At 39.9% G+C, this 15,904-nt stretch overlaps 1 protein-coding gene across 5 annotated transcripts in view; it reads left to right on the top strand.

The window, feature by feature from the left end:
* The first annotated feature begins 6,310 nt into the window (after positions 1-6,310).
* CUL2 (cullin 2) overlaps positions 6,311-15,904 on the top strand; it is an 85,477-nt gene continuing 75,883 nt past the window's right edge. For 2 of the 5 annotated variants that reach the window (XM_067702174.1, XM_067702201.1), the window contains exon 1: positions 6,534-6,680. The gene's annotated coding sequence lies outside the window, so the exon portion shown is untranslated. Of the gene's footprint in view, positions 6,467-6,533; positions 6,736-7,959; positions 8,075-15,904 lie in introns of those variants that run through there. The other 3 variants (XM_067702189.1, XM_067702183.1, XM_067702195.1) reach the window with 3 other exon arrangements.

Genomic DNA, 15,904 nt, shown 5'->3' on the forward strand with positions numbered 1-15,904 from the left:
AGGCAACTGCTAACAGCTCTAAAAGAGGAAATCAACAGTAACACAATAATAATGGGGGGCTTTAACACCTCACTGACACCAATGGGCAGATCATCCAAACAGAAAATTACTAAGGAAACACAAGCTTTAAATGACACAATAGACCACATAGATTTAATTGATATTTATAGGACATTCCATTCAAAAATAGAAGATTACACTTTCTTCTCAAGTGCGCATGGAACATTCTCCAGGATAGATCACATCTTGGGTCATAAATCAAGCCTCAGGATATTTAAGAAAATTGAAATCATATTAAGCATCTTTTCTGACCACAACGCTATGAGATTAGAAATCAATCACAGGGAAAAAAAAGGTAAGAAACACAAACACATGGAGGCTAAACAATACGTTACTAAATAACCAAGAGATCACTGAAGAAATCAAAGAGGAAATCAAAAAATACCTAGAGACAAATGACAATGAAAACATGACGATCCAAAACTTATGGGATGCAGCAAAAGCAGTTCTAAGAGGGAAGTTTATATCAATACAAGTCTACATCAAGAAACAGCAAATATCTGAAATAAACAATCTAACCATACACCTAAAGGAATTAGAGAAAGAAGAACAAACAAAACCCAGTTAGCAGAAGGAAAGAAATCATAAAGATCAGAGCAGAAATAAATGAAATAGAAACAAAGAAAACAATAGCAAAGATCAATAAAACTAAAAGCTTGTTCTTTGAGAAGAGAAACAAAATTGATAAACCATTAGCCAGACTCATCAAGAAGAAGAGGGGGAGGACTCAAATCAATAAGATTAGAAATGAAAAAGGAGAAGTTACAACAGACACTGCAGAAATACAAAGCATTCTAAAAGACTACCACAAGCAACTCTATGCCAATAAAATAGACTGTCTGGAAGAAATCGACAAATTCTTAGAAAGGTGTAAACTTCCAAGACTGAACCAGGAAGAAATAGAAAATATGAACAGACCAATCACAAGTAATGAAATTGAAACTGTGATAAAAATCTTCCAACAAAAGTCCAGGACCAGATGGCTTCACAGGTGAATTCTATCAAACATTTAGAGAAGAGCTAACACCCATCCTTCTCAAACTCTTCCAAAAGATTTCAGAGGAAGGAACACTCCCAAACTCATTCTATGAGGCCACCATTACCCTGATACCAAAACCAGACAAAGATACGACAAAAAAACAAAATTACAGACCAATATCATTGATGAATATAGATGCAAAAATCCTCAACAAAATACTAGGAAACAGACTCCAACAACACATTAAAAGGTTGATACACCATGATCAAGCGGAATTTATCCCAGGGATGCAAGGATTCTTCAATATACGCAAATCAATCAATGTGATACACCATATTAACAAATTGGAGAATAAAAACCATATGATCATCTCAATATATGCCGAAAAAGCTTTTGACAAAATTTAACACCCGTTTATGATAAAAACTCTCCAGAAAGTGGGCATAGAGGGAACCTACTTTAACATAATAAAGGCCATATACGACAAACCCACAGCGAACATCATTCTCAATGGTGAAAAACTGAAAGCATTTCCTCTAAGATCAGGAAAAGGACAAGAATGTCCACTCTCACCATTATTATTCAACATAGTTTTGGAAGTCATAGCCACAGCAGTCAGAGAAGAAAAAGAAGTAAAAGGAATCCAAATCAGAAAAGAAGAAGTAAAATTGTCACTGTTTGCAGATGACATGATACTATACATAGAGAATCCTAAAGATGCCACCAGAAAACTACTAGAGCTAAACATTGAATTTGGTAAAGTTGCAGGATACAAAATTAATGCACAGAAATCTCTTGCATTCCTATACACTAACAATGAAAGATCAGAAACAGAAATTAAGGAAACAATCCCATTTACCATTGCAAGAAAAAGAATAAAATACTTAGGAATAAACCTACCTAGGGAGAAAAAAGACCTGTATGCAGAAAACTATAAGACACTGATGAAAGAAATTCAAGATGATACAAACACATGGAAAGATATACCATGTTCTTGGATTGGAAGAATCAATATTGTGAAAATGACTATACTGCCCAAAGCAATCTACAGATTCAATGCAATCCCTATCAATTTACCAATGGCAATTTTTTTTTTTCTTTTTTTGGCTGTACGTGGGCCTCTCACTGTTGTGGCCTCTCCCGTTGCGGAGCACAGGCTCCGGACGCGCAGGCTCAGCGGCCATGGCTCACGGGCCTAGCTGCTCCGCGGCATGTGGGATCTTCCTGGACCGGGGCACGAACCCGCGTCCCCTGCATCGGCAGGCGGACTCTCAACCACTGTGCCACCAGGGAAGCCCACGGATGGCAATTTTTACGGAACTAGAACAAAAAAAACTTAAAATTTGTATGGAGACACAAAGCACCCCAAATAGCCAAAGCTCTCTTGAGGGAAAAAAAATGGAGCTGGAGGAATCAGACTCCCTGACTTCAGACTATATTGCAAAGCTACAGTAATCAAGACGATATGGTACTGGCACAAAAACAGAAATATAGATCAGTGGAACAGGATAGAAAGCTCAGAGATAAACCATGCACCTATGGTCAACTAATCTATGACAAAGGAGGTAAGGATATACAATGGAGAAAAGACCCTGTCTTCAATAAGTGGCGCTGGGAAAACTGGACAGCTACATGTAAAAGAATGAAATTAGAATACTCCCTAACACCATACACAAAAATAAACTCAAAATGGATTAGAGACCTAAATGCAAGACTGGACACTATAAAACTTTTAGAGGAAAACACAGGAAGAACACTCTTTGACATAAATCACAGCAAGATCTTTTTTGACCCACCTCCTAGAGTAATGGAAATAAAAACAAAAATAAACAAATGGGACCTAATGAAACTTAAAAACTTTTACACAGCAAAGGAAACCATAAATAAGACGAAAAGACAACCCGCAGAATGGGAGAAAATATTTGCAAAGGAGTCAACGGACAAAGGATTAATCTCCAAAATATATAAACAGCTCAATATTAAAAAACAAACAACCCAATCCAAAAATGGGCAGAAGACCTAAATAGACATTTATCCAAAGAAGTCATACAGATGGCCAAGAAGCACATGAAAAGTTGCTCAACATCACTAATTATTAGAGAAATGCAAATCAAAACTACAATGAGGTATCACCTCACACCAGTTAGAATGGGCATCATCAGAAAATCTACAAACAACAAATGCTGGAGAGGGTGTGGAGGAAAGGGAGCCCTCTTGTCCTGTTGGTGGGCATGTGAATTGATACAGCCACTATGGAGAACAGGATGGAGGTTCCTTAAAAAACTAAAAATAGAATTACCATATGACCCAGCAATCCCACTACTGGGCATATACCCAGAGAAAACCATAATTCAAAAAGACACATGCACCCCAATGTTCATTGCAGCACTATTTACAATAGCCAGGTCATGGAAGCAACCTAAATGCCCATCAACAGACAAACGGACAGAGAAGATGTGGTACATATATACAATGGAATATTACTCAGCCATAAAAAGGAACGAAATTGGGTCATTTGTAGAGACGTGGATGGATCTAGAGACTGTCATACAGAGTGAAGTAAGTCAGAAAGAAAAACAAATATCGTATATTAACGCATATATGTGGAACCTAGAAAAATGGTACAGATGAACTGGTTTGCAGGGCAGAAATAGAGACACAGATGTAGAGAACAAACATATGGACACCAAGGGGGGAAAGGGGTGGGGTGGTGGTGGGATGATTTGGGAGACTGGGATTGATATGTATAGACTAATATGTATAAAATGGATAACTAATAAGAACCTGCTGTATAAAAAAATAAATAAAATTCAAAAGAAATGTATATGTACAATTTGTCATTTCTACTTGTATGGTATTTTTGCCACGCATATTTAGAAAAAATAAACTCAGATTTCAATCTTAAAAAAAAAAAAAAGAACAGCCTCTCTTATGACCAGTCAAACATACATTGTATATCTGCTTTAACCATTAAAGAAAAGAATGCATTAAAAATATCAAAATGGAGTAACTGTGGTTCAGGCATTCAAAATGGAGCCAGGTTGCCATTGTGGGTATGGTTTCAGACATATTATTGCAGCACTGAGAACTTAAATTTTCTGAATCAAGGACACCACCAGCAGTTCTCAAAACAATATCTTCCAGCAGCTGACAGCTGTAATCTTATGGTCTCAAGGTCTCCCCTTTGAACTCTGCAACCGTTTTGGACCCCAACCAATTCTTACCTAACAAGCATCCTTACTTTTTGCTAGTTCCAATCCTAAGTCTTCACAAACAACTTAGGTAACTTTGTGGGTTTTGCCCATATCACCTTCCTCCATTTTTGAGCCTGGAGGAACACAATTCAGGTGCTTCTGGAAGCTGTTTCTCCTGGACTATAGTTCTCAGTTTGGCTGGAAGAAAACTCTTTTCTATTCCGATTATAGATTGTTTATTTCCATTGACAGTGTTGACATAAATTTTCCAAATTTCACTGGGAAGCTACATTTTATTATTGGCAACAAATACTGTCAGTTGTTTTGCTTGAAGTGTTAGGCTCACTTTATTCATTTTGGAGAAATGTGTCAATGCCCAAGTCAGAGTAACATTAGTTTTTTCTGTCAACTGTTCTTTCAAGGAAAAATGGCGCTCCATGAGAAACAGCTAGTTCAGCTCCCAAGTCAGCCGCTCAACTGTTTTTCTTCAAGACGACCATTGCTACTTTGGTATACAGCAAGAGTGCGTGTGTGCTTCACGTTTTTTCCCTCACAATGTTAGAAAGACGTGTACTCAGGATTGAACTTTAAAAAACTCATATTTTTTACTACTTCATCCAGGATATTCCTAAATTAAAAAAACAAAAACAAACTGGGAGAGTATGGGAGCAATGCAACGACCAGCGGGATAGTTGTGTACTACCCTCTTTTTTTTTCTCGTCCCGCCGGGCTTGGGGGGAATCTTGGTTCCTCCACCGGGAATCCAATGCAGGCCCACGGTAGTGAAAGCGCCGAGTCCTAACCATGGGACCGCCAGGGAATTCCCTGTGCCACCCTCTTGACTCCTGCTGATGCGATGTCAGCTGTGTTATGTGAACCCAGAAAAAAAGACAAAGAACATGTCATTTACAACGCATTTTTTGGGCCTCTCACTGTTGTGGCCTCTCCCGTTGCGGAGCACAGGCTCGGGACACACAGGCTCCGGACGCACAGGCTCAGCCGCTCAGCGGCCATGGCTCACCGGCCTAGCCGCTCCGCGACATGTGGGATCCTGCCGGACAGGGACACGAAGCCGTGTCCCCCATCAGCAGGCGGACTCTCAACCACTGTGCCACCAGGGAAGCCCCGAAGATTGTTTCTACCATTGGGACCCCTAAAAAGCTCTTGGAGATTTCCAGAGGTCTGGGGATCACACTTAGAATTGCTGAATTAGAAGGAGAACATGTGAGAAAACAGGTCATAGAATGGAATTGAATTTAGCATATAATAATAACTTTCTTAAAAGAAGGGCTGCGGACTTCAAGTGCAGCGAGAGGCAGATTAGAAGACGAGAAAGACTGGTGGGATTTATCTGGTCGGGAGACAGGATTTTAAGTGGGCCTTAAAGGACTGGTCCAAATAGTTTGAAGAAAATCTTGTGTTGGAAGGGAAAGGCTTGCTCAGAACGCACAAAGAAGACTAGACTCTGACTTCTGAGATCTTGTAGCTACGAAAGGCTGATAAGGAATAAAGCCAGGCTTTTGTTCCCTGCGGTGTTGTGTGTACTAGGAGGTGATGGGTGCGTCTGCACTTTTGTCAACATCACCCTTAGAAATTGTATGCGAGGAAACCCTTGGACTGACAGGTGCGGAGAGGCGGGGAGTTGGGGTCACGGCTGTGAAGAGACGGGCCTCTACTGAAAATACACATTAATGTCTCAGAATGGCTACAGATAAAAACCTACTACAAAAGGAATATGTCCGAGGAAACTAATTTTGCTAATACATATTGATCTTTTGAAAAGCCCATAGAAGTAGGTGGCAAGGAGATGGTGGTGTATCAGAATGTTCACATAGTTCTGATAGAACTCAAGGGATAAATCCTTGTGTTGAGACCACTTTTCTGACACACTGTTATCAGCAGTCCCTAACTTGGGGGTCCCCGGTCCCCCGCTCGGCGAACAGCGAGGGCTCGAGGGCACTGGGAGCCGCTCGCAGCCGCTCGGAGCACGGGTCCCGTGGCCTTCCGCGATCGCACAAGAGCGGCCCTCGGCACTCGCCGTACGCGGACTCTACCATCGCCAGCGCAGGGGGGGTTGGAGGCCGCGGAAGAGGAGCCCCGAGGGCGGTTCGGGAAAGCCGGGCATTGGAGGACAGTTGTTTCACAGCTCGCATAGCCCGCCCGCCCTTCTCCCCTTTCCACTTCCCACAGCGCCGTCCCATCCGGGAGCTCTGCCGTGTTCCCGCGGCGGCAGGTGAGTGCCCGGCCGCGGCCCCGGCCCGGGCCCCCCCCTTCTCGGCGGTGGCGGCGGCCGGCGGGGAGGCGCCTGCGCGCAGTAATGGCAGCGCGGTGAGCAGGGACGGAGCTGACAGCCGCCGCCGCCCACCCTCCTCGCCGGGCTTCGTCCTGCGCGCCCTCGGGCTGTCTCCCACCCCTGGCCCCTGCCCCGCGTCCCGCCTCTGCAGCAGGTAACCCGCTGAAGGCCCGGATCCGGTTGCGGGCACCGGGAAACTTCCCTTCCCGGTTAGTGGGTGGCGGGGCTGGGGCGGGGAGAGGAGTTGGGGGCACGGAGGGGGAGGGGAGGGATGGAGGGGCGGCTGGGGACCGGGTGTCCTGTGGGTGACCCCGGCTCCAGGAGCGCCAGCCCCGGAGCCCGGCCACCCCCGGACTGCATCCCGGGCCTCCCAAGCCGGTCTTGGCCGCCCCTCCCTCGGCCTCATTTTCCTCCTAGGGAGGGAAGGTGCGAGTGCGTGTTCTCTGCTTATTTACGTCCTCACGCGGGCACAGAGCTCTGTGTGTCTGCTGGGGGCGGGGGGGGGGGGCGGCATCAGTCTCTTATATCCTTACTACGAGTGTTTTCACTTTTGTTTCCGCAGACAGCGAAGATTGATAGCTCTGGGGAGTAGTGTCCTATGTGCATGCTAGACCTGTCTCACCACTTAGGGTTTGGTGAAATTAGATCCTTAGACTCTCTTAAGAGCACTTAGTTACACACCAGGGAGTCTGCACCATTCCCCATCACCCCGCAAATACGTGCATGTACATAAAACATTTGCGAGTTGCAGGCTGTTGTTATCGTTAAATCCTCTCCTTTCCCCAGGGATTACTATTACCAGTTGAAGGACAGTACCTTGGAAGTTAAAATTTTGATAATAAGATAAAAACTATTAACATTTGCTACAGACTCTTTGACTTTACAGTGTAAGCATCTTTGAACTAGACCTGTCCCAAATCTACACTCATAGTAAGGTATGGGAAATAATCACTTAGTTCTCATTTACTACCGACTACGTAATAGGCATTTAAACACACTCAAAAGACTGCTCCTTCCTTTTTACAATCTCACAGTTCTTTCCAAGACAGACAGTTGAACAAATTGTTTATATTTTGCCTCTTTTGCCCAAATATAGTGTTTGGAAGACCCTTCCAAAAGAGTCAGAGATGAAATAGCAGATGTACACAGTGTTTTGAGTTAATCTTCTTCCCCCCACCCCCCGCCGCGAGATGCTGTTTATAAGTTGGGGGAACATCTCTGTAGTGTGCATGCACAAAATATGTGAAAAATACCTTTTCTATGTCTTTGTTCACTTGCATCTGAAATACTGTTACTTCACTCTCCACCCTTTGGTGATTTTTTCAGTGTTTTATATGGAAAGGTAGTTTATTCATGTTTTTTATCTTCACCAGTTTGTCACTAAATTAAATGCTGTGGACCTTCTTTAAAGTCAGTTTTGCCTTGTCTAACAGTTCAGTATTTATTAAGCACCTGATTCGTATGCCAAGCATTACTGGAAGCATTAGGGATACAACCATAAACAAGACACATGAAATTTCTGCTTTCCTGGAGCTTCAATTCTGGGAGGTAAGGGAAAGTCAGAAAGTAATTAAGAAATAAAAGCAATTTCAGAGAATCATAAGTGCTATAAAGGAAGTAAAATAGAGAGTTGTGGTAGTGACTGGGATAGACTGCTTCAGATGCTGTGGTCAGGAAAGACCTGACTGAGGTGACTTTTGACCTGATACCTGAAAAGTGGGAAGGATTTAGCCTTTGGAAGTCTGAGGGAAGAGTGTTCCTGTCTGAGGGAACAGTAAATGGAAATCCCTAGAGGTGGTTTCAAGCTTGGGTTCGGCAAATTGAAAGAAACTCAGTGAAGGTGAGCTGGGACCCTCGCGAGAGAGAAGAGGTTAGGTGGTAGCCAGGGGTCAGGTCATGTGAGGTCTGTTATCCAAAGGAGCTTGCTTGGCTTTTATTCTTAAAGTACATTGAAAAGCTATTTCCTTTTTGTGAAGCTGGGAGTGATATGGTCTGGTTTACAATCTGACTGTGAAGGAGATTGGATAAGAGGAGAATAGCAGGGATACCAGTGAGAAGGCTGTGGCAGATTTGAGTAGTGACTGGAGTCCAGTAAAAAAGATTTTGAGATATATTTTATAGTGAAAAGTAGTGATTTGGCATGGTTGGATGGGAATGCAGTTGGTTGGGACAGGGGTGACTCCTGGGTTTGGGGCTTCACCTGGGGCTTGGTGATGCCACGTGTTGGGATGGGGAAGAAGTGAGGGAAGCAGGTTGTTGTATGGGGATAGGGTTGGAGGGGACGTGTTACATAGGACCTGTTAGATGTTCACGTGGAGTTGAGAAGCAGGCAGTTGGATATACACGTCTGGACTTCAGTGGAGAGGTTAGGGAGTCCTTCGTCCATTCAGCAAATAGTTTTCAAGTACTAGCTGTGGACTAGGCGGTGGGGGTGTGTAGTAGTGAAAAAATAGACAAAAATCTCTGCCTTCGTCAGATTTAAATTCTAGTAAGAGAAAGAGATGGGGAGTCATCCGCCTTTATCTGTTGGTTTATTATAATTATGTTTGGATAAAAACTACATTCACCTGATTCAGAATTTGAAATGTTTGATGGGATATAGAATGAAAATCTCCTCTATTTCTTGTCCCTGCAGTTTTTGTCAAGGCCAAATATGTTAGTGGTTTCTTACTCATCTTTCCAAAGATGTATTTTGTGCACATGTAGGCAAATGTGTGTAGATTCTTCTCCCCATTTGGCTAAAGTGGAAGCATACTTTCCTTGCTTTGACACCTTGTATTTTTAAGAGTATTAAATAGTATTTAAAAGTTATGAAGCAGTATGAGACCACCTAAAGAAAGAATGTAGAAAGAAGAGGAGACAGTCTTGGGGCACTGCAACATTTTCTGATTTGGTCCCTGCCCTCTTTGAGTTTGGGAACTGCACATGTGGAGTTGTTTAAAGAGCTTTTATTTTTGTGAGGCTTTTTACAGAAGTTTGCACTGTTTGTGTGTGTGTGGGTGTGTGGGTGTGTTTCACCTTATCTGCCTATTTTCTTTACATGCTAAAATAATGTTTGATTATGATTGAAAGCAGCGTTTTCATGTATGTACTGTCAGTTAAATTCAGATAAATTAATGACAAGATCAAGCCCTTGAATGTTAATATTTTGAAGAAGTTTGGCTGATGTTAAATCTTAGAAAAACAAGCAGAAATTTGGAATGTTATCATGAGACATAACAAGTTATTGATACTTGAGATGTATGACTGAATTCTCTCTCAGTAACCAGTTAATAATCAAACTATTTGTTCAGGGTGATCTGGCTCTTTGCCTGGGTTTGAATCTTAACAGTGATGTTTCTATTGCATTGCAGATGTTAGCATAATCTTTGTGTTATTATCTTAAAGAATACAGACCTTCCCCGATTTACGATGGTTTGACTTAGAATTTTTCGACTTTATGATGGTACAAAAGTGATATGCCTTCAGTAGAAACCATACTTTGAATTTTGATCTTTTCTTGGGCTAGCAATATGGAGTATGATAATCTCGTGATGCTGGGCAGTGAGCCTCAGATCCCAGTCAGCCTAGCAATTACGAGGGTGAACAACCAATATACTTAGAATCATTCTGTGCCCATAAAACCATTCTGTTTTTCACTTTCAGTACAGTAGTCAAAAAAAATTACATGAGATATTCAATACTTTATTATAAAGTAGGCTTTGTGTTAGATGATTTTGCCCAACCGTGGACTCATGTAAGTGTCCTGAGCACGTGTAAGGTAGGCTAGGCTAAGCTATGATGTTCGTAGGTTAGGTATATTAAATGCATTTCAACCTAATGATATTTTTAACTTCTGATGGGTTTAGTGGGATGTAACCTGATCTTAAGTTGAAGAAGATCTGTATATAGATTCAAACTATGTTACTACTGTGTATTTGGAAAGGCCTGTTGGAGATACTAGAACAGTGAAGTTCCTTTGATTCTTAAAAATTTTGAGGCAGTGAGTAGTGTTAAGATCATGATATTAGCATCTGCAACAACTTTTGGGTGCAGTTAAACCCTGTTGTTTGACCTGGAGGAGGGGAGATGGAATATTCTGTAAGTTGCTTTAAGCTTTGTTATTTTGAAGAATTAAAAAATCCAGACTTACTGTGTTCTCTACTGAATTTATAATACTTTTTATATTGGTTGGCATTTTGATTTTCAGTTAGCTGTCTTTAGCCAGATAACTTCCTATGTAAATTGATCTACCTCTTTTTTTTCTGAGATTGTTCTTGATTTATGAACTGTTTTGTTTATGAACTGTTTTGTTCAGTTTGATTCTTGTGGTTATTTTTGTTATTGTTACCTCCTTTGTTTTCTTTTTTGTCTGAGATAAGTAAGCAGCTAGTTTCTAGGTTGGAGAAATATAATCTTTGGTAGAAAATATTTAATATTTCTTTTTGAAGCATTAGACACTAATTACTATGAAACGTGTGGTGAATGTGTTAAGCCTACTTGAACTCTGGAAATGTGTGTGTAGATGTTAATGTCCTATTTGAAGATTTTAGTTATCCAAGGGATTTTCATTTATATTCTTTAACATTGTAAATGATGTTACTGTTGTTATTTAATCATTGGATTATAGCCTGATTGTGTGTCGGAATTTTTCATCAATCAGGCTAATAGTTTATCATTTTTGTTTCTCTTATCATCTGTATGCTTCTTGAAGGCAGCATCTCTAGTACTTGGTAGAGAGAGGTCTGAATATTGTAAATACTTAATAAATATCTATTAACTCAGTGACTTAAGTCCTGTTCCAATGTAGGTTGCTTTTCAAATAGCGAAATGTTGGATTTACCCTGTATAGATATTCCTTGAATTTTTCAACTTTGTTTTACTTCAGTTGAAAAAAAGTACAAGATACTTAAAATTTTATTTATTTATTTATTTAGTTTTGGCTGCACTGTGCAGCATATGGAATTTTCCAATCTGTGCCCCCTGCAGTGAAAGTGTGGAGTCTTAACCCCTGGACCACCAGAGAAGTCCCCCCAAGTTTTTTAAATGTTGGAGTAATTTTAGACTTACAGAGAAGTTGCACAAATAGTACAGAGAGCCCAAGTATACTTTTCCCCCAGCCTTTTGTAATGTTAACAGCTTACATAACCAGAGCACAATGATAAAAATGAGGATAACTAACATTGTTACAATACTGTTAAACTACAGACCTTATTTGAATCTCACCAGTTTTTCCTGTAATGTCCTTTACCTCTTTCAAGATTCAATCCAGGATCAGACGCAGCATTTAGCATGTGTCTCCCTAGTCTCTTCTGATCTGTGATAGTCTTTTCTCATCTTCCATCACCTTCATGCTTGTGATGAGTGTGGTCAGTTATTTTGTAGAATGTCTCTCAACTTTGGTTTGTCTGATGTTTTCTCATAGTTAGATTGAGGTTGTACATTTTTGTCAGGAATACTAGAGAAGTGATGCTGAGTCCTACTCAGTGCGTCACATCACAGGATACAGGGTGTCAGTATATCCTATTAGAGGTGATGTTGACTCTCATTAAGGTCATGTCTGTTAAATTTCTCTGCTTGTAAAGTTACTGTTTTTCTCTTTGTAATTACTGGATATCTTGGGGGAGATTGAAACTGTGCAGAAATCCTGTTCTCAAATTTTTGCCCATTCGTTGCAGCATCCTTTGGTAGTTCTTGCTTGTAATAATTATTATAGTAGTGTTCACCTGATGGCAATTTTATATATTTCTCATTTCCTTCTACACTTATTAATTGGAATTCTTCTATAAGGGAGAACTGTCCCTTCTCCATATTTGTTTATTCCGTAATTTGTTTGTATCAGTGTTGGGTCATAGATATTTGTTTTACTCTATGGTTTATAATCTAATTCTATCATTATTTATTTTATCGCTCAAATTGTTCCACTGTGGCTTTCAGGTTAGCTCTTTGTCTTTTGGACATCCCCCATCCTCTTTAGGAAAGCACTTCTATTTTCTGGCATCATAAGATGTCCAGGCTCATATTTTCCCTGCTGCAGCCCTGGAACCAATCACTTCTCCAAATGCTGGTTCCTTCTGTTGGAGAATGGTATCTAGAAACCAAGATCTGGATGCTGTGTGTGTTCATTGCCACTGGGGTGTCATTGCTCCTAGGCCCGCTCAGTGAGCAGAGCGAGAACTATATATGTATACTAATCCATGCATACACAAACGTCTATGTTTATTTCTATATCTTTTTATCTTTGTGTGTGTGTTAAAAACCATGAGTTCACACTGATAACTCTGGTTCCAATCAAGCACTATAGCATTTACACTAGCTGTCCCCTTTTATTTATGACTACTATTTTCTGACAGAAATAGAGCATACTTTTCTAATAGTCATAATAATGTATGTAGTATAAAGTTACCAAAATAATGAATCCAAGGTTTTTAGATATATGTGACTTAATTTAGCTCTCAGAATAGGATAACAAATATTGCAAGTCATTGGGTTGTGCAAAGAGAGGATAATTAGAGTAACCATTTTTAATATTTGGATAGAAAGTCAGGCCTAGAAAAAAAATGCACTCTTAATTGGATTATATGTGAAAAGGCTTATTGGTCATAGCCTTGTCTAGCCTGCATGCCAAACTGGGCTTGCCTACCCATGAGAGACTCAGACAAATTCAGGTTCTCTAACTCATCCCTGATACATATATAAGAATTTTTTTTTTTGGCCTCCCTGGTGGCACAGTGGTTGAGAGTCCGCCTGCTGATGCAGGGGACACGGGTTCGTGCCCCATTCTGGGAAGATCCCACATGCCACGGAGCGGCTAGGCCCGTGAGCCATGGCCGCTGAGCCTGCGCATCTGGATCCTGTGCTCCGGAATGGGAGAGGCCACAACAGTGAGAGGCCCGGGTACCGCAAAAAAAAAGAATTTTTTTTTTTTAAGGCTGGTTGGTATCTTAGATTCCTTGCTTAGATTGTTAAAAATGGAAAAAAGTGAGAAAGCAAGTGAAGAAGACATTAAACTTCATGCTGATAGGAGCAATGTGAAAACTTGGAAAGAAATACTGTCTGTGTAGATGTGTGGGAGAGTCTCAAGTTCATTGAGGAGAGAAGGGTCTTTAATTCTGGTCAAATTAGCTTTATTTTGGAAGCAAATGTCTTCTGTAACTTTTTTGTTGTATTATAAGTACATTCCCTACTTACCACTGTCCCCCTTCCCTTTTTTTGAGACTGAGGTTTTCATCTTGCACTATACATTTTGCCAACTGGGATGACAGACTGCTGTATTTCTCTTTACTGTTTTCTACACCAGTTTCCTCCTTTTTTTTTTTTTTTAAGCATACTACTAGAAATTCTTAGGTAGGAAAGTCATGTGATGGAGATGACATTTGTGGTGTGGATCTTCTGTGTCAAACCTCATTGCAACAGTAAGCTTTGTACCCTGAGCCTCCAACTAACAAAGGTACCTCTTAGCTATAGCTAATGGATCACACATTCAGTACATAAGATGGAAATATTTAGATGCATTCTTGGAGCTTATTTTCATATGAAATCATGGTAGCATTTTTGGTCAGTGTACACTAGAGACAGCCCTTGAAATGGAAAATATGGCAAAGTTAATAATGCTCTTTGATCGGGTCTTAAGTATTTTCCTTATTTTGTGTATTTAGAATATAATCTGCTCAATAAGCCCCCTGAATGTCATTTTGAAAACTAACTATGGTATGTTGACTTATCTGAAATTTTTTTAGTCCCCAGTATTATATCTTTTTGGTAATTTTTGGAATGCCAAATTTTTGTTGCTGGTACTGATCAATACTGAAATAAAAAATTATCATTTGCTAGTTTTTTGGTTTGGTTTTGTTTTTTTAACTAAAAAGAGACTCACAACTTTAAGCGTTTAGCCATTTACATTATTGATAATTATACTTTTGGAAGGCAATTGAAATGTTTATCAGTAGTTAAGCTGTAGTCATACTGATCAGTATGTTAAACATGTTATACATTTTACTAAAATAGTTTATACTTCAAATAAAATATCTAATTATGCACCAATGTCAGTTCTAGGCTTAAAATGGAATGTTTTGAGATTCTGTTACTGCTTTACCTGCTGAAATGTAATTATCCAAGTCACTTCTTTGTATGAAAAATGTCTAAGTGAAGAACTACACAGTATCACTCCAAATTAAAATCCATCTGATCTTTGCAAAGTTATATCTTTTGTATTTCTGCTATTACTAGTAACTTTGTTTTTAAAACATTTTTGGAGTGGGAATTTTGTTAGGCTGTGTTAACACATCATACTTTGGGGCAGTACCATGTTATTTTGGAGCTCTTTCAGCCTCAGTACCTAAAACTCACTGGAAAGTTAAGATTTTCAGGAGAAAGGAAAGGTTAGTGACAGGTCACCTTTCAGTGTTCTGAGGAGTGAGGTATGTGTATGAGGAGAAAAACTTTAAAAGCAAAAGAGATTTTAGAACATTGCTATCAGAAATCTGGATAGCTTATTAATTTGATTTTCCTGATTGCTTCTTTATTTTCATCTTTACTTTGGATTACCTAGCTATTCTCTTAGAACTGGTAACCGATTTAAAAGTCTTTGTTGTCAGAATATTAGTAAAGTATTTATTGACTTTCATGGGAAGTCAGTGATAAATTAAGAAAGCACAGAGAAGTTTTATTTTTTCTTAAATGATAGTTGATAGATAATAAGGATTGTAAGTTAAAAGTCTTTGAAGAATTGTAAGCAGAGGGTATGATATTATCAGACTTGCATTTTTGGAAAGCTTACATTGGCCACAGTATTTGGAATGTAACAAGGGGGCAAAAGAGGATACAGGTGGCTCATTTAGGAGGCAGTAGTTGGGTGAGAGGTGGTGGTTTGGATTAGGGTGATGTCAGTGGGAATGGGAAGTAGTGGTTGGATTCAAGAAATGGTTAGAAGATAGGGTTGACAGGACTTATTCATTGATTTGAAGAAGAGAGTAAGAGAAATCAAGAATGATTAATAAAATTTCTACCTTGAGGAGCTAGATGTATGAAAATATTTATTAAGATGTGAAATACTGGAAATGGATGGACATGTTGAGTTTGAGGGGTCAGGTTTATTGAGGTATAACTTACACATAGTAAAATTCACCCTAAAAAGATACACAGTTATTTGAATTTTGACAAATTTATATGGTCACATAACCACCACCACAATCAAGATATAGAATATCTTATCACCCCAGAAGTTTCCTATTTGCTCCTTTGTAGTCCATCCTGAGTCTCTGACAACCAGTAATCTGATGTATGTCCTTATATTTTTGCCTTTTTCAGCAGCCATACAATACGTAGCCTAATGAGTCTGTCTACTTTCACTTGGCATAATGCTTTTGAGAATCACCCATTGTTGTCCACATATCAGTG

The sequence above is a fragment of the Pseudorca crassidens genome, chromosome 1, assembly GCF_039906515.1.
Source record: "Pseudorca crassidens isolate mPseCra1 chromosome 1, mPseCra1.hap1, whole genome shotgun sequence".
Classification (NCBI taxonomy): domain Eukaryota; kingdom Metazoa; phylum Chordata; class Mammalia; order Artiodactyla; family Delphinidae; genus Pseudorca; species Pseudorca crassidens.